Below are 25,464 nucleotides of genomic sequence, written 5' to 3'. Positions count from 1 at the left end.
CTTCTAGCGTCCATTATAGACTCTCTATGCTCTGTACTTATTGCACACGTATACATCCATGTTTGTATACACATACACTTTGTTTACAAGACGGCCTGTCTATTATTGTGTTTATATGTCGCACTCACATACACAGAAACACATGTTGACATATCAATAAAATCTTCTCTTAAACCTTCTACCGGTTGTGTCTCTCTTTTCCTTCTGGCACTTATACTCATTTATCCTCTTTTCATAAATTTATTTGTATCGACCGTGCGATGTACTAAAGGAACCAATCCTAATCACCTCTCCTGATCGCACGGTCGTTACACAACTAACACTGATTCTGAGGAAAGCAAAGGCTAGGTATGTATTCAAAAGCCGCCAACAAAAAGTCAACCATTTGTTATTCATGGATGACCTCAAACTTTATGGTAAAGATGAATCCCATGTCAGTTCCCTCGTTGATACGGTGTATATTATCAGTGCTGATATCAGAATGGAGTTCGGACTGAAAAAGTGCGGTGTGTTAGTCTTGAAGAGAGGCAAAATCAAATGTATGGACGGGCTAGCGATACCGTCGGGGGAGGTTTTAAAGCAAATAGAAGAGATGAGCTACAAGTACTTGGGGATATTGGAAATGGATAAACTGATGGAGAAAGAAATGACAGAAAAATTCAAGACGGAGTACTTGCGCAGACTGATCCTTGAGTCGAAATTAAACGGACGGAATAAGATTGAAGCTATCAACACCTGGGCGGTTTCACTCCTTAGATATGGAGCAGAAGTAGTCGCATGGACAGTAGACAAACTAAACAACTTAGACAGAAAGACAAGGAAGTTTCTAACTAGATAAGGGATACTTCACCCACAAAGTGACAGACAGACTGTATATACGAAGAAAAAGAGGGGGAAGAGGACTGATTCGATGGAAACACAGCATTAGAGCAGACGAAAACAACATAGCATGGCATGTAAAAAAATGCCACAGAACCTCTATTATTGGAAGTAAGACGGTCAGGCTTGTGTAGGATGGAAGATTGCAAAGATAAAACACTGTACAAGCACTTGAGAATTAATGAAACTGAAAAGAATACATGGAGAATTTCATAGAAATGTTGAAGATAGGACAGACAGAGAAAAAAGATGGCTATGGATGTCTAAAAGTGATTTAAAACCGGAAACGGGTGCTCTAATCTGTGCTGCCCAAGAGCAAGCACTAAGAACGAATTACATCAAATACAGAATAGACAACACATCAGAAAATGATAAGTGCAGAATTTGTGGACAAAATGGTGAAACCGTATGGCATATTACCGGTCAATGTACGCTATTATCCCAGAAAGAATATGAGACGTCATGACAACATAGCAAGGATTGTCGATTGGACACTTTGCAACAAGTATAGACTTGACAGAGCGAAAAGGGGGTACGAACATAAACCCGAAGGCATCATCGAAAATGATAATGCAAAGATCCTATGGTATTTTATGATTCAGTGCAATCATGAGATAGAGAAAAGGAAACCAGACATAGTCTTAATTGAGAAAGAAATCAAACGATGCTGGATCATAGATATAGCATGCCCAGCTGACAACAAGGTATGTGATAAGGAAGAAAGAAAAGTCGACAGATATAAGAGGTTAGCTTGGGAGGTTAAGCAGTTGTGGTCGCTGAAAAAGATGGTAGTAGTACCAATAAATGTCGGAGCCCTGGGAACAGTGAGTAAAAATTTTGAGAAGTATATGAAACAAATAGAGGCTGCAATAAGGGTGGAGCACTTGCAGAAAACAGCACTGCTTGGAACCGCTCGAATAAGGGGTGTTACTTTTGTTCACCGTAGTACATCTCCATCGTTAGAAGCTGTGCAAAACAATTAATAATAATAATAACCCTTTGTACTATAGGCACAAGACCTGAAATTTGGAAGTAGAGAACCAGTCGATTAGATCAACCCCACTACGCAACTGGTTCTTAATTTATCGACCTCGAAAGGATGAAAGGCAAAGTCGACCTCGGCGGAATTTGAACTCAGAACGTAAAGACAGACGAAATACCGCTAAGCATTTCGCTCGGCGTGCTAACGATTCTGCCAGCTCGCCGCTTTAATGATGATGATGATGATAATAATAATAATAATAATAATAATAATAATAATAATAATAATAATAATAATAATAATAATAATAATAATAATAATAATACTGGAAATAGAGATAACTCGAATGTGGAATCTAAAAACAGAAACAATTCCTATCATAGTAGGTGCCTTAGGTATAATAAAAAAATATTCAGACAAATACATAACAAAAACACCAGGACTTACAAATATATATAACATACAGAAAATTGCACTACTGGGTACTGCACACATTCTACGCAAAACACTTTCAATACAGTAAACATAAGAGCACCACAGCAAACCACAGCACATACCCAAGGCGCACAGAGCTGCGCTCGGTAGTGAAGTGAAAGCACGTTATAAAAATAAAACTACTGAATAATAATAATAATAATAATAATAATAATAATAATAAACCAAATATATGGCACCCTAGGCATAACACCAACATGAACTTCTAACTTGTTGTCTCTTGAGGTCTCTGGGTAAGACTTGAAGTCAACGTGTACAAATACAAAGCAAAAGTCAAACATAATAATAATAATAATAATAATAATAATAATAATAATAATAATAATAATAATAATAATAATAATGATGATGATGATGATGATGATGATGATGATGATGATGATTAGAAGAAGAAGAAGAAGAAGAAGAAGAAGAAGAAGAAGAAGAAGAAGAAGAAGTAGTAGTAGTAGTAGTAGTAGTAGTAGTAGTAGTAGTAGTAGTAGTAGTAGTTCTTTTCTTGATTGAGACATTAAGGTTAATATAAGGAAGAAAAGCAAATCCACAAAGTTAGGTTTAAAACCAAGTGAAAGGGAAAATTAACAGTGTAACAATAAAGACTTTGAACAAGGAAAGCTCCTCAAAGTGGGAAATGCTACATACATAACATACTCTTCAGAATTCCCATCAAACTATATTACACAACATACTCAATATAATCACCTGCCAATAAAATTACGCAACAGTACAACTGACTTTCTATGCAATTATCAGGCAATAATAAATAAAACGTAAGTTACGTAGCATATACTCTACACAATCATTGTTCGACACTAAAACATATAACACCACTCGCACCGTACAAACACAATTACCACACAGCAATATTACACATCTCACATTGCACAAACTGTACACAAGCGATGGAAAACCAAAATGACAGTAAAGAAAACTTCACAATAAAGCAATTTTGATGCAATATAAAAATACAATGCTACATTGATATGACACTACCGTACGACAACAAGGTATCTCAGGGTGTAGCAGATACTGCATAAAGCTTTGAAAAACATGATGGTTATAGTAATAGTTTCTTATATAAGCACGAGACTGCATGTTTTTGATGAGAAATGAATAGCAGATTTAGTCACCCCCAATATTTTGTATCACCCACCAACAGAAAAAATGCAAAGCCGTTCTGCCACTGCTGATTCTAACAAGAAACGGTAGACATTTAAATCTGTCCTCTCAAATGGTGCATGTCATTGCAAGCATCTTATTGTAATTAACTAGAGATCCTTTAGCTTGTAATGGTGTTTAACACTAGGTTAGCCTTGATGGAGAAAACCTATAATCAAAGGTATTGCAGCCGTGACAACTCCGTCGAGTAATATGGAAATATGTTGTTAATGTGCCCTTCTCTTTGTAAGAGGGTAGGGTGTAATCTAAAGGAGATTTGGCTGCTATATCTAACAGGTATAGTGACCACATAGATGTGCCTTCATTGGTTTGTACCTAGCAATAGTGAATCTGTGAGTCAAGCAGACACTTCACAATTCAGTCTCAGTTGAATGATTCAGACACCAACACCAAGCTGTGTTTGTTCGTTTGTATAAATGTGTATGTGTTTGCATGTTAGCATTTACGTGCATATGATTGTATGTTGATTAATGTTTGTACACGTTGAAAAAAAAGGGAGTTTCTGTGCTTCCTACTGACTGCACACTCCCTTATACAAAGTGCTGACTAAATTCTTCAAAATGCAACTTTGCTACTAATATGATCTCCACCCGCCAACATGACAAACCTCACAAGGCACACGTATCCTCCGGCTGTACCCCTAGTCCCCAAGCTTTTCTATTCCTTTCGTCCTAACTATATGAAAGACATCTAAATTATATACTTTTCAATATATTGATTTCCACAGTATTTGAACTCATGACGTAGAATACGACATTTACTTTGATAGACTGTTGGTTCTCCAGCACAGCCAAGTTGTTGCTAGAAAAGCCAAGGATTTGAGTCAGCCTGTCGTCTGGCATTGAATCAAATTTGAAAGCCTCTATGTAAATAATATGGAAAGGATTAGTGTTGAGAAATGCGAAACATTTGCAAACAAAATAAAAAGAAAAATGTTTGTCTTGATAACATTTTAGCCGAAGATTAATAGGAATAGGGGAAAGAGTTGGGAGATATATGATTTACTAATAACTGGAAATAACACTTTCATGAGGTGGTGGGAGTGTGGTGGTATTGGTGATGGTTGTAGTGGGGGATCCTGCTGATTCTACTGCTGGTGGTGGAGTTGGAGGCAATTGTGATAGTGGTGCTTGCAGTGATGATGGTGGAGATGGTGATGGTGGTGGTAGTAATGGTGAAGTTAGTGGTAGTGGTGGTGATGGTAGTGGTGGGGGCGGACAGTAGTGAAGATGGTGGTAGTATAATTTCTCACACATTCACATGCTTTCTATACCCTTGCCCTACTCTTTTACTCCCTCGTTCCGTCCCTCCTCCATTTCCCCACCGCTCTCACCATTACTTTGTTAGCTTCCCTCGTCACCACCACCACCGACTGGCAGTGAGTTGTAGAGTAGGTTTGATCCAGTAATGACGTGTTTCGACGTGAACATCTCACCGATGTTATATCAGAGTTGACTTTAGCATTTCTAACATAGTTAAATAATCGTTTGATTGGGAAAAGAGACGAGGGGAGGTGTTTATATTGGTGTGGATAGTATGTTATATCAGTGTGTGTGTGTGTTTACTCAGACGCGCGCGTGGAATGACATACCCCAATTTCTTTTTTTTTCATCTGATACATACATGTACTTGCATACACACACAACCACACACACACATTTATATTCATATATATGTACATTACATTTATGCATGCATACATACACACACACATACTTACATGCATGCATACATACATACATGTGTACATACATACATACATACATACATACATACATACATACCTGGATGTATACATGCAAGTATGTATATATGGCCCTCAAGCTACTAAAATCACCACCAACACCACCAAAAAAAAAGGGTCAGCAAACCAGTAAATCCTTCCTTCGAGAAAACTGCGAAAGCCATAAAACCACAACCAAATTTAAAGCCATAACGATATTTTGGGATAGAACTGTCGCCATCGCACAGACATGTGGTAGCAACTTACGAAACTATAGAAATGAACGAATATTATAAACAACTGAAAACATAAATCACAAAGCGATTTAAGTAGAACATTAGTGTTGTGTCGACGCCCCCAGGCGAAGAAGTAGGATCTCCCAAGACATATAAATAGAGGTAGTCTGGCCGTGGTAGGAGTATTGAGTAGCAGTCGAGTAGCTGTTGAGTTGCTGTCGAGTAGCAGTTGTGTAGCGGTTGAGTAGAGATCATCCGAAGGTGCTAGATAGCAGTAGCTTGAGACATAACAATTAGTATATCCTTTGATAAATTATTGCATGAAAGAACGATCATGACACAAGTCGTAAGAGAACTTGCTGATCTAAAGTTACCCTTGGTATTTATAGTTAACTAAAGATCACCTAGAATAAATTGAAGCTCTTAGTTCTTGAACATTGAATGACCTACTGTACTTGCAGTTACCATTCGCCAACACAGATTGACCAACACACCTCTCCAGAAAAACGACGATAGACTCAGGAAAAATATCGAGCAATTAGTTATCATTATTAAGTGCAAAGTGAATTGTGAATTCACGAGCCACTAGCTGCGACTTTACAATAAATCTACATGAACTACCGATAAGAGATGCTCATGGATTAAGCCTTCAACACGAACTACCAGTTGTTCGGCAAATGGTTTGTCGCGAAATTATAAAAATGTAGGTCTATCAGCTGTAAGTTTACAATAAACCCACTAACTGTATACCACAGCATAGAATGTCAGATCATTAGATTTATAAAAGTTCCTCCTCGAGGTGATATATAGTCATTCTGGAGGAGTAAACTGGAATGTAAGTAAATTGCGCAACTATGATGTGTAGCAGAGTGAGCAATGCGCAAACATTTCTCCAAAAAATATAACACCAGTTATATCTCTAAACGGTTATTACAAAACTACCGAACGGAAAAGCATCTAGTCGGCTATTGGTACGGAAAGCTCAAGTTCTACTGAGAAACTCTCATCAACTTGTTGAGAAGAACAATGCGCGCTGAAGTCGATGTTCAAATTAGTTACCAGTTTCATGTACAACACTCGGGTAGCCAAAAACTACTGGTCCAGAGCATGCTTTAATTTTGTTTAAACTGTACAAAGGTTACTTGAAATTGTTTCTACAAAATTACTGGGAAACAAATTACTTTATTTATGACCGATGAAGAGCCGAGAGAAAAGAAAGGAGTCTGTGGCGGTGTTTAAGGAAGCGCAACATCATCAAAGGTTACTGACTGTATGATTAGATTCTAATAAAAGAAGATACTACAATCACTCTGCATTCGCTATAGTCAGTACCATTAAAAGACTAACAACAACATGGTTCATACAGTTATGGATAAGAAGTGAAGTCACAACTGAAGTCACAAGCAGAATTAGATTATCGACTGGAATATTTCGGGTTGACATCTTATCTGTTATGCTGCTCAGCCTTGCAGTGAACACATGTCGGCTCTATTTGGGAAATGCAAGGTTGCACTTTAAGATTTTCAGAGAAGAGAAAATTTAATGTCGCCCATATTTATTGATGATATTGAGTTATGTTTCAATAATACTCACGACATCATGAGACAGAACGGATCACAGATTTCTCACGGGACATAGAAATAGGGTTTGGTCAAGTTAAATGTTCGTATTTGTTAGTCAAATCGAGTAAAAATACACAATGACCTGTCTATCTCGCCAATCTCTTGTGATGAATACTACAAGTATTCCAAAATTGATGCACACGTGGGTCTATAGATGAAGTTAGATAAATAGTTGATATATATCTTAGACACAGTTGATATATTTATCTCAGATATATAGTTGATATTTCTGTTATATAGATGATATATCTTACATAACTACCTGATAGATTTGTGTTAGCAACATAGTTGATAGGTGCTACTGAAACAGTTGATGTACTAGTTACATAAAACTTAGTTCTTGATGGGTAGGCAGACATGCCAAATATTGACATCCACGGTGCGTCTATAATCCAACCATGATAAGCGCTGTTAAAATCAAAGTGGACATGATATCAGACGGACTATGTTTTAACATTTTAGGGATGGATTATGTGGGATTTAAGGATGGTCTACTGTAAGATATGATCAAAGATTATATCTTGCTTAATCTCTTTCATAAATACTTAATCCCTTCCATAAATACTTCTAGATCAATTCTTAAAATATTCATAAACTGATAAAGCACATTTAGTTGAGAAGACAAGTAAACTGCCAGCAAGCAGTGCCAGAAATCTGATTCCGATTTTCTGTTTTGGCTATTTTCACTCTCGTTGGCAAATCCCTAGTAGAAAAGACTTCAACTCCCTTTGTAACTCCGTCGTTCAGATTAACACCTCTACCTACAGTACCTTTAGCGGAGTGCACTTTTTTGAAAATATTTGGATCAGGTGTCTGGTCTGGGAATAACTTCCTCCTTTCCTCTCTCAGATTTGGTGGACCCGAAAAAGTCATAGGTTCTCCCCCTCCACCTCTGTTTAATTCATGAAAAGTAAAAATTGAAATAAAAATCATTTTTAACTTTTAAAAAATGTTTCAGACCCTTTTAATCAAAATGACCAGCACTATATGATTTATGAATGTTTTGTGAAAAGTCGTAGTACTGAATAAAAGTCGTGTTGTTTGACACATGTGTGTGTGTGTGTGTGTGTGTGTATGTGTGTGTGTGTGTGTGTGTGTGTGTGTGTGTGTGTGTGTGTGTGAATTGCCTATCAATATCAGCGACCTCGTGCCAGAATCATCATGTGTATCAGGAAGTCACTCTTGGTTCACGATTATTCCTACTGGGTGAAGGAAGACGAACCACTGTTCAACTTATCTATGGGGAGTTATAAAGGGACTGAAATCGCAGACCCCGTCGGGTTATTTATCCTCGAAGCACACGCTCGCGCGCAAGCACATACCTGCACTCACACACACACATACACACACACACTTACACACACATAGCGCAGCCCTCTGTAGAGAAGACGCAATCTCAAGCCATATGAACGGTCACACCGTGGACAGCTTCAGGATGGATCTGATAAAGATCTTCAAAGAATTCGGCCAATCTATAGCAGTTTCCACCAATTTGACAAAGATCGAATTCTTGGACGTAACCCTAGACCTGAGGAAGCTTGTTTTGCGGCATTTTGTATGTCTTTACGTTCCGAGTTCAAAATCCGCTGATGTCGACTTTGCCATTCATCCTTTCGAGGCCAATAAAATAAGTTCCAGCTGATAACTGGAGTTGATGTCATCGACAAGCCCCGTCCCCAAAAATTTCAGGCATTGTGCCTATAGTAGAAGCATTATTTATGGAACCATTATGGCGAGCTGTCAGAAACGTAGCACGCCGGACAAAATGCTTAGTGGCATTTCGTCTATTTTTACGTTCCGAGGTCGACTTTGCCTTTCACACTTTCGGGTTCGCCAAAATATGTAGCAGTTGAGCAAAGGGATCGATGATATTGAGTTACTCCTTCCGCTATAATTGCTCCAAAATTTGAGACCATTATTTTTGGCACTGCTATGTTTCAAGACAAACAACAAATACTAACACGCACACACACACACACACACACACACACACACACACACAAACACACACACAAACGCACACAAACACACACACGCAAACACATACAAACGCGCGCGCGCATGTACACACTGATTCATAGATAAAGGTGCTTTGCGATGGACTCAAACCGGAACCAACATGAGTGTTGAGCTATACTCTTAAGAACCACGTGATTCATATGTACATAGTCATATCTGCACCTGTGTATGAGAGCGAGAGAAAGAGAGAAAGAGGGGTGAAGGAGTGTGTGTAAGTGCGTGCGCGTGTGTGTGTGTTTGTGTGTGTGTGTGTTTGTGTGTGTGTGTGTTTGTGTGTGTGTGTGTGTGTATCTGGCTGTCTGTATATATGTATGTATATATGCAGGGAGTGTGCTTGTGTGTGTGTATGTGTGTGTGTATGTGTGTGAGAGTATGGAGAGAGGAAAAGCATATAAGGAGTGTCCCATGAATAAAGCAGTATCTAAATATCTTGTATTTCGAACACTTGTCAAATTTATGGGACATCCAGTGTTAAATGTTTCTTGCCAAATTTTGGCAGAAGGCCAGCTAGTTCGGATCAGTGGGTAGGTCGATTACATTGACTCCATTACTCAACTGGTAACCCCGAAAGGATTAAAGGCGAAGTCGACCTCAGTGGAATTTGAACTCATTACGTAAGGACGGACGAAATGCCGCTAAGCATTTTTTCCGGCATGCTAACGATCCTGCCAACTCGCCGCTTTAATTGTTTCCTAATATTGATAATGAAAACCCTTAACTTTTGAGGAGTGGCGTATAAGTTATTTAAGCAATTCAATATATCATCAAAACTTGTCCTACCGAGCCTGGAAGGATTAAAAACGGAAGATGACCTCAGTGAAAGTTGAAATCGAACATATACAGACACTATATACGACCAAAGGTTTTATTACATCACAACACCATATACTGCCTCAGATTATGATACTGTACACCAGTATTTTTGCTAATGTACCAGTTATAGAAAAGGAACAAAGCTCTCCGTGACTGAGATAATAGAAAGACTGTCATAACTTGACAATATAAAGTTCTTTGCAAATGTTGCTTCAGTTTTTTAAAGATATTTCGGGAAGTTTCTCCCATTGAAAATAATTTTTCTTCATAGTTTTAGTTTGTTTCTTTGTTTTGCAGTTTTCTTTTGTTTTTTGTTTGTTTGTTTGTTTTTGTTTTGTTTTTTTTTTGTTTTGTTTTTTTGTGGGGCGGGGTTGTGTGTGTGTTTGGTTTTTTCTTTCCATCTTGCTGAGATTCTAAAAGCAGTTTACAGACTTTAAAGACTTTGATATTCCACCATCATTTCATAATCCTTTGAAAGAATAATGCTGTTTTGCTGTTTGACACTTTTTTTCACAGATTCTAAAAGCTTTTTAGCGGATTTTTGAATACATGAAATTTAAATAATAATTTTCGTTTTATTTTTTTCATCAGAAAGTAATTTTCAAGACGGTTCGGACATAATATCTATTTTCTTTGTAAAATTGGATGAAAAAGAACATGCTTTCAAACTGAGATTTCTTTGAATGGTTATATATATGTATGTGTATCTCTCTAAAAAACAACAGAGATAGAGGGGGGACGCAAATAAACTTAAACAGTTCAAGTTAGTTCAACCAGACGACATACTTCATCAATGAAAAATCACTAAAAAAATTAACGGGTTTTGGTGTTGTAATCTTACATCTATGGGAATAGATGTAAGATTACAATATAGCGCCTTTAGAGTCGTTTTCTCATGTCTGTGCCCGCTCAGATCCTTTTCCCGACTCTGTTTGCGTCGGATGTCAGCTCATGCTCTCTGCACACTTGTCAGATACAACTTGCCTCTATTCGAACTCAGGCTGGTCACGAAATTAATAGAGAAAATTATCTGTCCTACGCAATGTGCTAATCTTAGTAAATGCCCACGACAACAATGCCAGACACATTTCGCTTCTGCACTCCTTCGAGGTATTTTCACACAAAATGCAATCCTGCAAGAAAACTTTTGCTGGTATCATGGATTGAGAATGCACACACTCACTCACCTCAGCTTATTCCACAGCTGCAGGACTTCCTCTCGCACTCATCTATACACCCTTGCACGCTCACTCACTGCCTCAGTCACGCAACGACTGACACATCCAGCACTCATGCGCACACACGTCCACTCTGCCTCAATCGCGCACCGACTGGCATATTCTGCATTCTTTGCACGCAAAGTGACACTGCTATTCGGACTCACACGAATAGATACCTGTCCCGTATACATTCTCAGGATTCTCTTACCTGATATTCACAATTTTTCTCAGTATTGCATGCACATATATTTTGCTTTGTTTTCAAAACATTTTGCTCTATATTTGACCATTCTTTCGCTTTGCCTGTTACGTATTCAATTGTTGTTTGTACATGCATTTTCAATTTCATACGCATCTGTATCGTTCGATCTCTTTGGCTCTCTCAATGGAAGCGGGGTAGTGTGGAAACCACATTTTATTTTCCGAATCTAAAGATTCTCGCTCGCCGTTGGCTGACCAAGCTGGAAAAATTTCTTTGTCCTGTCACAGAAAGTTCAGATGGACAGCAAGTGACCTAAAAGGTACAAGCCACTCTTATAATGGTATATCCATCCTTCTAGCTAGAATGGGCCATTATAAATATGAGTTCCGTAGGAGACACGGACAATCAGCACCGTGATAGAGATGGTGAGCACTGTGAGCGGAGCGACACGCAAGAGTTAGCAATTGCAGACCACAGAACAGATCAGATAGAGAAACGATACAACAGAGGCGAATGACGAACACACACACAGACACATATGTCTTTGTACTACCTAGTCCCATCAACATTTTCTTTCCTTTCCTCCGTTTTTACTTCGCCGACGCGAAGTAGTTGGCTTCATTATGTAGCGACATATTTGTTTCAAATATCCAACAAAGTAATTACAACTGTGACCAAATAAATAATATAAACTACATTCCCATTCTTTCTTAATTGTTTTCCATCGATGCCGATCCAACATGCCTAGCATCATCTGCTACACCCGACAACTTACATTGATCCCTCAATATCACATTTCGCTACATTTGATGACCCCGATGTGATATTGCATGTCACTTCAGCCGCGACACATTTTATTTGGTTAGTTACAAATGTACGTCTACTGAATATGGTCGATAGCGATGATCATTTTACTTATAGATCACTTCATATGAAAATATTTGGGTGCACTTTATGTATAATTAATAGCTGTGTGTGTGTGTGTGTGTGTGTGTGTGTGTGTGTGTGTGTGTGTGTGTGTGTGTGTGTGTGTGTGTAGAGTGTGGTGTATTTAAATTTCATGTATGTGTGATGTACAGAATTGAATATTGAACAAAAGCCGTCAAAATTTTGGAAAAAACTTTTTTTTATTTTTATTAAACTTCATTTTCATATTAACGCTTTCGTTCGTGTTTCGAACTTGCCAAATACAATTCTGTGAATACACGGATATCTTGCTTATTTCTATAAAACAGATGTTTTGAGGGGGATTTTGTTAGTAAGAGAACATTGTTTTTGTTTTTGTTTTGGGGGGCGGGCTTTGGAGACAATGGAAGATAGATAGACAGATAGATAAACAGGTAGATAGACAGATAGATAGATAGATATCTTTTTATTATAGCCACACAGGGCTAAATACAGAAAATGGACAAAATACAATGTAGAGCTTTTCTTTGGATAATTTCGATCAAAAGGGATCGCGGAAAGAAAAGGGGGGATTTCGATCAAAAGGGATCGTGGAAAGGGATCACGGAAAAAAAAAGAAAAAAAAGGGGGGGCCATCAATAGGGATCGTGTATCACAGTCAATGTAAAAAAAAAAAGAAAAAAAATGGGGAACAGATTAGGTTTATCCGTGGAGAGAAAAACCTACGGAAAAGACCACGGTCACCTCAGGCTTTTTTTTTTTAAAGGTACATGAAAGTAAGTACCTTGTCTCTTTTTGTCTCTTTTTGTTACAAGTCTATGCTTAAAATGGTGTCGTCTTTCATTCTTACCATTCTTGCCACATTTACCCATTTTTTATTGAAACTTTCATTCGACAACACTTTCCTCTCTATCCTCATCCTCCTTTTCAAGTGGTACTTGAAAAAGTTGACGAGGGACTGACCAGAGAGGAAAGTGTTTGTTTGTAGGCGACGAGCTGGCAGAAACGTTAGCATGCCGCGCGAAATGCTTATCGGTATTTCATCTGCCATTACGTTCAAATTCCACCGAGGTCCACTTTGCCTTTCATCCTTTCGGGGTCAATAAATTAAGTACCAGTTACGCACTGGGTCGATGTAATCGACTTAATCCCTTTGTCTGTCCTTGTTTGTCCCCTCTGTTTAGCCCCTTGTGGGCAATAAAGAAATAAGATAGATAGATAGATAGATAGATAGATAGATAGATAGATAGATAGAAACATGGGTAGGGTAAAAGTGAGAGAGAAGGGCTGTTCATTTTCCTATCCACCACTTTCCCTTGTATTGAAATGGTCTTTTTAAGGATTGTCAAATAAATAAATAAATAAAAGTAAAAACTTGTTTACTACTTACACCATTGTTTTGAAATGGTTTCTATGGATAGTAAGAAAAGAAAGAAAAGAAAAAGAAAAAATAGAGAATAAGAAATTTTAAAAAAATGTTTTCTTATCTTTTCTGTTTTAGTCCTTTCTTTTTATATTCTTTGAGTTATATTTAGAATATATTCCTGTCATACATTTATTTATTTATTTTTAGTAAAGTGTAGTTCTGTATGAGAATACATTAGTATAATATTTGTAAATTAATAATTTGAAAAAATCAATTAGTAAGTAAAATAAAATAACTATATATATCATATCATACCCATACATATATACATATACATACATACAAAACGTACTCTTTGCTTTTCTTTTTTCTCTTTCAAACATTTAACTTCGGAGAGAATCTTTTTATGAAGTGTACTTCCATTGCCTTTCGGTATTGCGGATCGTCCCGCGTACATTTGCAAAAGGGAAAGATTTTGAACTTTCCGTCTCCGCATATTTCTAGATTTTTACTCAATGGAATCTTTCGTTGTTCTTCTTGCCGGATATGTTGCCTGTGAATTCTTGCACGTTGGCAAAGGGAGTTATTCGTTTCGCCAATGTAATTTTCTTTACAGTTTGGACAGGTCATGCAGTATATGAGATTTTGTGTTTTACAGTTCATATCTGCATTTATTTTTAAAATGGATCCGCTCTTGAACTTTATGTGGGAACCACTTTCTATGTACTTGAAGTTGTTGGTATTGTTACACGTTCCACATCTCCAATGTTCACATTCTTTTACTATGAATTCTGGTTTATTCTCTGATCTGAATTCTGCCCCTGTGATGTGTTTCTTAAGATTTTTTGGTTGGCGTCTGCTATTCCGTAAGGTGGGTTTTTTTTTCAATGAGAGTTTTCGTTTTGGAGCTTTGAAGGAGTATAGGCAAGTTTGATTTTATGACGTGGAATATGTTAGTTATTCCAGGACTGTATGTGTTAATGAACGGAATCGTGTTTTCATTAACTTTTTCCTTAGGTGTCCGTAGTTGGGTGATATTCAGTTTCATCGCCTTTTTAATTCCTTCATTAAGCCTAAGGGGTATTTTTGTATAGTAAGGAAGCCTTTGAGTTCGTTGAGTCTGATTTCACATGTTTTAGGGTCACTTACTATAACGCAGATACGTCTAGCCATGCTGTATGGGATATTTCTTTTGATGTGTGATGGATGGCAAGAGTAGAACTTTAAATATTGGTGTGTATCCGCTTTTTTTTTTGTAAAATATGTCTGTTGTGACTGTGCAGCTTTGTATTTTTATGTGGATATCCAGGAATGGTAGTTCATTGCAAGTGGATTCCGTTGTGAATTTGATGGACGGGTGAAGTGTGTTCAGTATATTGTTAAATATATTTAGATCTTCATTCGATTTTCCCCAAAAGATGAAGCAATCATCAAGGAAGCGTTTCCACTTTTTAATGATATATTTCTTGTATTCCTGATCAAAAGTTTATATATACATATATATATATATATATATATATATATATATATATATATATATATATATATATATATATATATATAGTGAAGTTTACTATAGCGTCTAGCGTCGTATATTATCGACTGCTATTTCCAGTAAATATTGGTGCATTGTTGTACCACTATCCTATAATTATACTTTAACCTGATGGTGCTTTGCTTAACTGGGAGGTAATACTGTATTGCACTATTCCATGTTTGTTTTTGTTCGGTTTCCTTGTATGTCTCCACTGTCCTGTTTTTGTTCCCAACTTTGACCCACCATAAATCCTAAATTTTATTTTGGAATTTATGGGAGCAAACTGTCTTTGAAGTCTCATATTGTCGTTGAATGGTCAAAATGAGGAGTAGATAGACAGCCGACAACTGATGAAGGGTTGTTGTCTGTGTTTACTTGTCCTGTTTTCCATTTTTCTCTCGTTGTTCACGCATTTAACTCGTTTGTTTTCGTATTTCATGCTGTTTACACAGTTGGTGACATGTATGTACATATATATATATATATATATATATATATATATATATATATATATATATATATATATATATATATATATATATATAAGTAGTTTAAACTGCAGACAATTATTAAGTATGAACTTCTTTATTCAATAAATGAAGCATAATTGTCAATCGTTATTTTTAGAATTTCAGTTTGTATTTTTCACATTTTTAAAATATAATTTTATTATTTTATCGGAACATCTAGGTACATCTTGGCGCGTACCAGTGTACCACTCTCACAGTTTGGAGAACAACGTTGTTTTTTGTCTTTGTTTTTTGTTTTTTGTTTGAGGGAGGGGAGACACGTGTTTGTAAATTGTTTAACTTTAATCTCTATTAAACCTAACGTCGTGTCGTACCTCTGTAAATGACAGTATACACAATGGTCTCCATCGAATGTAATAAATAAAATACCTCTGCCAGGAATCTGACGTAAGAGGTGTAACAAAAAGGGTTTATCAAAAAGGTTGATATTCAATCCATTTAATAGATTTAATTTGGAATGGAGTTAGCTTATTTATCTGAAGAGAAGGTCCTAAAGTTAATTTACCAATGTAAATACATAGGTAAATAGATTTGGAGCAAAGTTTCATCACAGAAATTCTGACAATTAATATTTTCAATCTCTAGTGTACCTCCAACTTGAAACTACAACTCCAACTTTCCTTCCACATCACAACAACCACCTCAGCTCTGAAGCTCATTTATTTTCTCACAAGTCACTTCTAACAAGTGCTTATGAGGTTGCCCTCTATTTATGTAGAGGGCACCCTCATAAGCTCGCAAATGCATTTAAAATTGTAACCATCTGCTGACAAACTTTGTAAAAACCCTGCGTAAATCGTTTAAACTAGATGACCAAACTAATAATTTAATATTAGTTTCATAATCTATAAATTTATAAACCTGAATATTCATCATTTGCTCGGCACAGATACACACACACACGCACACACGCACACATACATACATACATACACACACACACACACACACACACACACACACACACACACACACACACACACACACACACACACACATGAACAGGTTGTTATGTCTTTACATTTCACCACTGATATTAAATATGTTCCTCGGTACACTTCTACATGATGACACAACCTGTTAAAAATAACAGTTCCCAAATGGCTCAATACTCGTCTGAAATAAAAGGAATACAGTAATCCTTCGCCATATCGCGGTTCACCTATCGCGCACCTAGTACATCGCGATTTACCTATCGCGCACTCAGTACATCGCGGATTTTTCTCGCTAATGTATGTAAATTTATATCGTGGACTTCGCAGTACATACGGGTTTCTGAGGCCGATAGATGTCTATATTTTTCTAGATTTTAATTATTTCTGTGGGAAGTTTTGGAACGTAACACCCACGATAGTTGGGGAATTACTGTAATCCAGTAACCAATGTAGTTGTAAATACACGAGGTCCGGGAAGAAACAGACGAGATCAACGTGACTGGAGCGCCTTCGATCATATGTATGTTCGACTGGAGCCGACTTTCGGTCAAACGATACAACGGTCTAAAAGTAAGAACACATTGGCTAATATAGTCCGAGATAAACTATGTTTGAAGTATGCCTGTCTAGGTATGATATCCGCATGCAGCACAGTAGTTTAGTGATTATTATCATAAGATAGACTATTAGCTCTTGGTCAACTACATTAAGCATGGTATGGTCACGGATGGAACGTTTCTGCTAATAGATCTGTTGGAAAGAGGCTGACTAGGGACGAAACAACAACAGCTAACCTAAAAATTGGTGTTTCGGACCTTTTTAGTTGTTAGCAGATCGCATATGTATTAGCTCATCTGAAGACTGTTCGTAGTTGCTGTTCTTCATATAATTAGTTCTGTTGTTATAACTCTTTTTCATGTTGTTCTTCTTGTTTTGGTGATTAATCATATGCAAGGTATGTTTGTAACAGTAATTCAAAATATGGATCCACACACACAGAAGATGTGATATTGAGTTAGATTGCTTGATGTTCCAGTGGCGGTAGTGGTAGCGATGGTGTTGGCGTTGGTGATGATGACATGGATAATGACAGTGACAATACCATCATAAAAACAATGCCATCAACACTACCAATGTTACCCACATTAACAACACCATCAAAATTAACACTAACAATACTAACAACAGTAACAAAACCACTAAAAATACCATAAACACTAATGACTCCACCAACACTAATAATACCACAAACACAAACAATACCACCAACAAAACAATACTACAAACACAAACAACTCCATCAACTCTAATAATACCACCAACACAAAGCAATAATCAACACTAATGATACCTCCAACACTAACAAAACCTCCATCACTCACAATCCCACAAACACTGATTATACCAACAACACCAATAATTCGACCAATACTAATAAACCCACCAGCCCGAATACTACAATCATCACTAATAATACCAACACCTACAATACCACCAACACTAATATTACCACAAACACTAACAATAACACAACAGTAATAATACCACTAACGCTAATAAAACCACTAGCTCTACTAACCAACACTAACAATACCACCAACACTAACAATACCACCAACACTAACAATACCACCAATACTAACAATACCACCAACACTAACAATACCACCAACAATAATAATTTCACCAACTGTAATAATAGCAACATCACTAATAATACCATCTATACCTCTATCGTGGCGGCTAAGTGCGACGACGTTCTCAGGGAGACTCTGAGCGTCGACAAGAATGAGTTGGCTGACATGCTCCGGAGAACTTTCGGGGCGAGGCCTACGGACAATTTCCAGAAACCCTTGGCCTGGCAGTGCTACCGGGGGTTCAGGATAACCTCTACAGGCACGGAAGTGCAGTCAGCCGGGCTTGCCCGAGATGTACACAGAGCGACGAAACCGTTCTGCACGCTCTCATCCAGTGCCTGAGTATTTCTGACGAGTGGGTTTATGTCGAACACCTGCTGTCGCATGTAGGACGGATCCGGCTATCGGCTGAATCCATTGTGAAGATAGTCCCGCTGCCTTCCTTTGGTCGGGAAGGATAGGCTGTTTTTCTTTGCCTGGCAGCCTTTGTGAAAGAGGTTGTGTGGTAGACCAGATTGAAAGGGCTGAAGACAGACACTTTCTTCTTTGGCCAAGACCTCTTCAACTTTTTAAGCTTCACTTGAAAAGGAAAGTGAGGATAGAGATGGAAGTTCTGCCCCAAGCAATTTTGTTAAAATATGAGCGAATGTCGCAAGAGAGGCCCGAGTAAATGGTCCTACGCCTGCAGACAGAATGGAGAAAGCACTTAATACCACCAACACTAACAATCCCAACAGTTCTGATAATATCACTATCAAAAACAATACAAAAAACACTAACAAAAGCACCAACATTAATAATTTCAGAAACACTAGCAATACCACCAAAACTGGCATCACCAACTCTAATAATACCACCATCATTAATAAAACCACCAACACTAACAATAACCCGACAAATATTAATACCACAAACATTATAAAACCATTAAAAATACCACTAAGAATAATAATACCCCCAGCACTAACGATATCACCAACACTAACACTACCACAAACATGAACAATACGACATACACTAACAATACCACTAACAGTAATAACACCACCCTCACTAACAATATCACTAACACTAATAATACTAAAAACGCTAATAGTATCACCAACACTAAAAATTCCACAAACACTAACAATAACACAAAAACTAACAATACCACCAATACTAACAATACAACCAGCATTGGCAATGCCACCAACACTAACAATACCATAAACAATAACAATGCCGTCAACACTAAAAGTATAACTAGCACTAACAATACCACATGCAGTAACAATATCACAAATAATGATAATTCCATCAACAATAATTATACCACAAACACTAATATCCTTTTCTAATCTAAGCACAAGGCCCGAAATTTTGGGGGAGGGTGCCAGTCGATTAGATCGACCCCAGTACGCAACTGGTACTTAATTTATCGACCCCGGAAGGGGGAAAGGCAAAGTGGACCTCGGCGGAATTTGAATTCAGAATGTAAAGACAGACGAAATACCGCTAAACATATCGCCCGGCGTGCTAATGTTTCTGCCAGCTCTCCGCCTTCAAACACTAATAATATTACCAACACAGTACCATATATATTAACAATACCATCAACACTTACTATACCACCCACATTAACAATACTACCAAAACTAAAAATACCAATAATGTGAATAATACCACAAACACTTTCAATACTACAAATACTAACAAAACGCTAACAATGCCACCAACACTAATAATACTTCAACACTAACAATACTACATACACAGACAGTAACACCAGCTATAATAATACCACCATAACCAACAATACCACCAACACTAACAATACCACCAACACTAACAATACCACCAACACTAACAATACCACAAACACTGGTGGTATTGTTAGTGTTGGTGGTAATGTTAGTGTTGGTGGCATTGTTAGTGTTGGTGGTATTGTTAGTGTTGGTGGTATTGTTAGTGTTGGTGGTATTGTTAGTGTTGGTGGCATTGTTAGTATTGGTGGTATTGTTAGTGTTGGTGGTATTGTTAGTGTTGGTGGTATTGTTAGTGTTGGTGGTATTGTTAGTGTTGGTGGTATTGTTAGTGTTGGTGGCATTGTTAGTATTGGTGGTATTGTTAGTGTTGATGGTATTGTTAGTGTTGGTGGTATTGTTAGTGTTGGTGGTATTGTTAGTGTTGATGGTATTGTTAGTGTTGGTGGTATTGTTAGTGTTGGTGGTATTGTTAGTGCTGGTGGTATTGTTAGTGTTGGTGGTATTGTTAGTGTTGGTGGTATTGTTAGTGTTGGTGGTATTGTTAGTGTTGATGGTATTGTTAGTGTTGGTGGTATTGTTAGTGTTGGTGGTATTGTTAGTGTTGGTGGTATTGTTAGTGTTGGTGGTATTGTTAGTGTTGGTGGTATTGTTAGTGTTGGTGGTATTGTTAGTGTTGATGGTATTGTTAGTGTTGGTGGTATTGTTAGTGTTGGTGGTATTGTTAGTGTTGGTGGTATTGTTAGTGTTGGTGGTATTGTTAGTGTTGGTGGTATTGTTAGTGTTGGTGGTATTGTTAGTGTTGATGGTATTGTTAGTGTTGGTGGTATTGTTAGTGTTGGTGGCATTGTTAGTGTTGGTGACATTGTTAGTGTTGGTGGTATTGTTAGTGTTGGTGGTATTGTTAGTATTGGTGGTATTGTTAGTGTTGGTGGTATTGTTAGTATTGGTGGTATTGTTAGTGTTGGTGGTATTGTTAGTGTTGGTGGTATTGTTAGTTTTGGTGGTATTGTTAGTGTTGGTGGTATTGTTAGTGTTGGTGGTATTGTTAGTATTGGTGGTATTGTTAGTGTTGGTGGTATTGTTAGTGTTGGTGGTATTGTTAGTATTGGTGGTATTGTTAGTGTTGGTGGTATTGTTAGTATTGGTGGTATTGTTAGTGTTGGTGGTATTGTTAGTGTTGGTGGTATTGTTAGTGTTGGTGGTATTGTTAGTATTGGTGGTATTGTTAGTATTGGTGGTATTGTTAGTATTGGTGGTATTGTTAGTGTTGGTGGTATTGTTAGTGTTGGTGGTATTGTTAGTGTTGGTGGTATTGTTAGTGTTGGTGGTATTGTTAGTGTTGGTGGTATTGTTAGTATTGGTGGTATTGTTAGTATTGGTGGTATTGTTAGTGTTGGTGGTATTGTTAGTGTTGGTGGTATTGTTAGTGTTGGTGGTATTGTTAGTATTGGTGGTATTGTTAGTGTTGTTGGTATTGTTAGTATTGGTGGTATTGTTAGTGTTGGTGGTATTGTTAGTATTGGTGGTATTGTTAGTGTTGGTGGTATTGTTAGTGTTGGTGGCATTGTTAGTATTGGTGGCATTGTTAGTGTTGGTGGCATTGTTAGTATTGGTGGTATTGTTAGTGTTGGTGGTATTGTTAGTGTTGGTGGTATTGTTAGTATTGGTGGTATTGTTAGTGTTGGTGGCATTGTTAGTATTGGTGGTATTGTTAGTGTTGGTGGTATTGTTAGTATTGGTGGTATTGTTAGTATTGGTGGTATTGTTAGTGTTGGTGGTATTGTTAGTATTGGTGGCATTGTTAGTGTTGGTGGCATTGTTAGTATTGGTGGTATTGTTAGTGTTGGTGGTATTGTTAGTGTTGGTGGTATTGTTAGTATTGGTGGTATTGTTAGTGTTGGTGGTATTGTTAGTGTTGGTGGCATTGTTAGTGTTGGTGGTATTGTTAGTATTGGTGGTATTGTTAGTGTTGGTGGTATTGTTAGTATTGGTGGTATTGTTAGTGTTGGTGGTATTGTTAGTGTTGGTGGTATTGTTAGTGTTGGTGGTATTGTTAGTATTGGTGGTATTGTTAGTATTGGTGGTATTGTTAGTGTTGGTGGCATTGTTAGTGTTGGTGGTATTGTTAGTGTTGGTGGTATTGTTAGTATTGGTGGTATTGTTAGTATTGGTGGCATTGTTAGTGTTGGTGGCATTGTTAGTATTGGTGGTATTGTTAGTGTTGGTGGTATTGTTAGTGTTGGTGGTATTGTTAGTATTGGTGGTATTGTTAGTGTTGGTGGTATTGTTAGTGTTGGTGGCATTGTTAGTGTTGGTGGTATTGTTAGTGTTGGTGGTATTGTTAGTATTGGTGGTATTGTTAGTGTTGTTGGTATTGTTAGTATTGGTGGTATTGTTAGTATTGGTGGTATTGTTAGTGTTGGTGGTATTGTTAGTGTTGGTGGTATTGTTAGTGTTGGTGGTATTGTTAGTGTTGGTGGTATTGTTAGTATTGGTGGTATTGTTAGTGTTGGTGGTATTGTTAGTGTTGGTGGTATTGTTAGTGTTGGTGGTATTGTTAGTGTTGGTGGTATTGTTAGTGTTGGTGGTATTGTTAGTGTTGGTGGTATTGTTGGTTATGGTGGTATTATTATAGCTGGTGTTACTGTCTGTGTATGTAGTATTGTTAGTGTTGAAGTATTATTAGTGTTGGTGGCATTGTTAGCGTTTTGTTAGTATTTGTAGTATTGAAAGTGTTTGTGGTATTATTCACATTATTGGTATTTTTAGTTTTGGTAGTATTGTTAATGTGGGTGGTATTGTAAGTGTTGATGGTATTGTTAATATATATGGTACTGTGTTGGTAATATTATTAGTGTTTGAAGGCGGAGAGCTGGCAGAAACATTAGCACGCCGGGCGATATGTTTAGCGGTACCACCAACACTAACAATACCACCAACACTAACAATACCACCAACACTAACAATACCACCAACACTAACAATACCACCAATACTAACAATACCACCAACATTAACAATACCACCAACACTAACAATACCACCAACACTAACAATACCACCAATACTAACAATGCCACCAACACTAACAATACCACCAACACTAACAATACCACCAATACTAACAATACCACCAACACTAACAATACCACCAACACTAACAATACCACCAATACTAACAATGCCACCAACACTAACAATACCACCAACACTAACAATACCACCAATACTAACAATACCACCAACACTAACAATACCACCAACACTAACAATACCACCAATACTAACAATGCCACCAACACTAACAATACCACCAACACTAACAATACCACCAATACTAACAATACCACCAACATTAACAATACCACCAACACTAACAATACCACCAACACTAACAATACCACCAATACTAACAATGCCACCAACACTAACAATACCACCAACACTAACAATACCACCAATACTAACAATACCACCAATACTAACAATACCACCAATACTAACAATACCACCAACACTAACAATACCACCAACACTAACAATACCACCAACACTAACAATGCCACCAACACTAACAATACCACCAATACTAACAATACCACCAACATTAACAATACCACCAATACTAACAATACCACCAACACTAAAAATACCACCAATACTAACAATGCCACCAACACTTACAATACCACCAATACTAACAATACCACCAACACTAACAATACCACCAACACTAACAATACCACCAATACTAACAATGCCACCAACACTAACAATACCACCAACACTAACAATACCACCAATACTAACAATGCCACCAACACTAACAATGCCACCAACACTAACAATACCACCAACACTAACAATACCATAAGCACTAACAATACCACCAACACTAACAATACCACCAATAATAGTAATACCATAAGCACTAACAATACCACCAACACTAACAATACCACCAATAATAGTAATACCATAAGCACTAACAATACCACAAACACTAACAATACCACCAATACTAACAATGCCACCAACACTAACAATGCCACCAACACTAACAATACCACCAACACTAACAATACCACCAATAATAGTAATACCATAAGCACTAACAATACCACAAACACTAACAATACCACCAATACTAACAATGCCACCAACACTAACAATGCCACCAACACTAACAATACCACCAACACTAATAATACCACCAATAATAGTAATACCATAAGCACTAACAATACCACCAATACTAACAATACCACCAACACTAACAATACCACCAATAATAGTAATACCATAAGCACTAACAATACCACAAACACTAACAATACCACCAATACTAACAATGCCACCAACACTAACAATGCCACCAACACTAACAATACCACCAACACTAACAATACCACCAATAATAGTAATACCATAAGCACTAACAATACCATAAGCACTAACAATACCACCTACGCTAATAATACCGCCAAGACTAACAATACCACCAAAATCTAACATCTACAATGCCACCAAAATTAGTAGCTAACTTCTATATTACTGAAAAACTTTCAACACAATGATGAAATATTAATAACAAATTTAGCACCATCATTACCACCACAATCACCACCACAATTATCAGCACCACTACTATCAGCACCACTACTGCCATCAAGACAATATCAACACCGTAAATAGCATTAATACCATCACCAACCAACATTGTCACTTCTACCACTACTGTCACCAACACAATCGTCTTTCACATCCTCCTCATCTCACTACTACCACAATCGTACCAGTAATATCTTGACTTCTCTGACTGTTTTATATACCAACTGAGTTGCTAGCAGGCATAGACTCTTCTCAATCTCCCGCCCTTTTCCCCGCGTAATATTCAGAATGTGACATTTGGAGGGGAGGGCGCTGCACCAGTACTTGGCTGGCACTCTTTACATCTGATTAGATTGGAGATACGTGAAAGCTCGCTCCAGCACTTTAAAGCAGAACCTCATAATCATGCTCCGAACACTGTGATCTTTGGCTTCGCATCTACAACTATGTATGAATAATACATAGAACTATTAGATCAAAGCTCATCTAGGAGATGAAATATCATCAATAAGGACAAGAACTACATTCATGCCTACATGGAAATCTCTACAGTTGGGTATCGCAGAAGAACTACCACAATCAAACGCTTGTCTGATGTTGCTAAAAAGAGCTCACTGCGCATATGGGCGATGAGAAATGACCAATGGACCTACTTGGAAAGCAGCAGGAAGACACCTAAAAGTCATGACCTGGGTGGGCCCGGTTCCGGTAGAGTGTCAGGTATAAGGGCCGAAATACTTGTCGGATGGGAGTTCTTCCTCTGTAAATCTCTCCTGCTGTCCACTCGCCTTGCAGCAAGTTTCCATTACTTTTTTTCTACCTTAAGG

At 37.5% G+C, this 25,464-nt stretch overlaps 1 protein-coding gene across 7 annotated transcripts in view; it reads right to left on the bottom strand.

Annotated features, from left to right (window-relative positions):
- The window catches only part of LOC106871658 (uncharacterized), a 312,970-nt gene that overhangs the window by 287,179 nt on the left and 327 nt on the right, over positions 1–25,464 (bottom strand). The window lies entirely within an intron of this gene.

This window comes from Octopus bimaculoides, chromosome 4, assembly GCF_046866305.1.
Source record: "Octopus bimaculoides isolate indiv1 chromosome 4, ASM4686630v1, whole genome shotgun sequence".
Classification (NCBI taxonomy): domain Eukaryota; kingdom Metazoa; phylum Mollusca; class Cephalopoda; order Octopoda; family Octopodidae; genus Octopus; species Octopus bimaculoides.
Note: the sequence above shows the minus strand (reverse complement) of the source record. Positions and strands in the feature narration are given on the sequence as shown.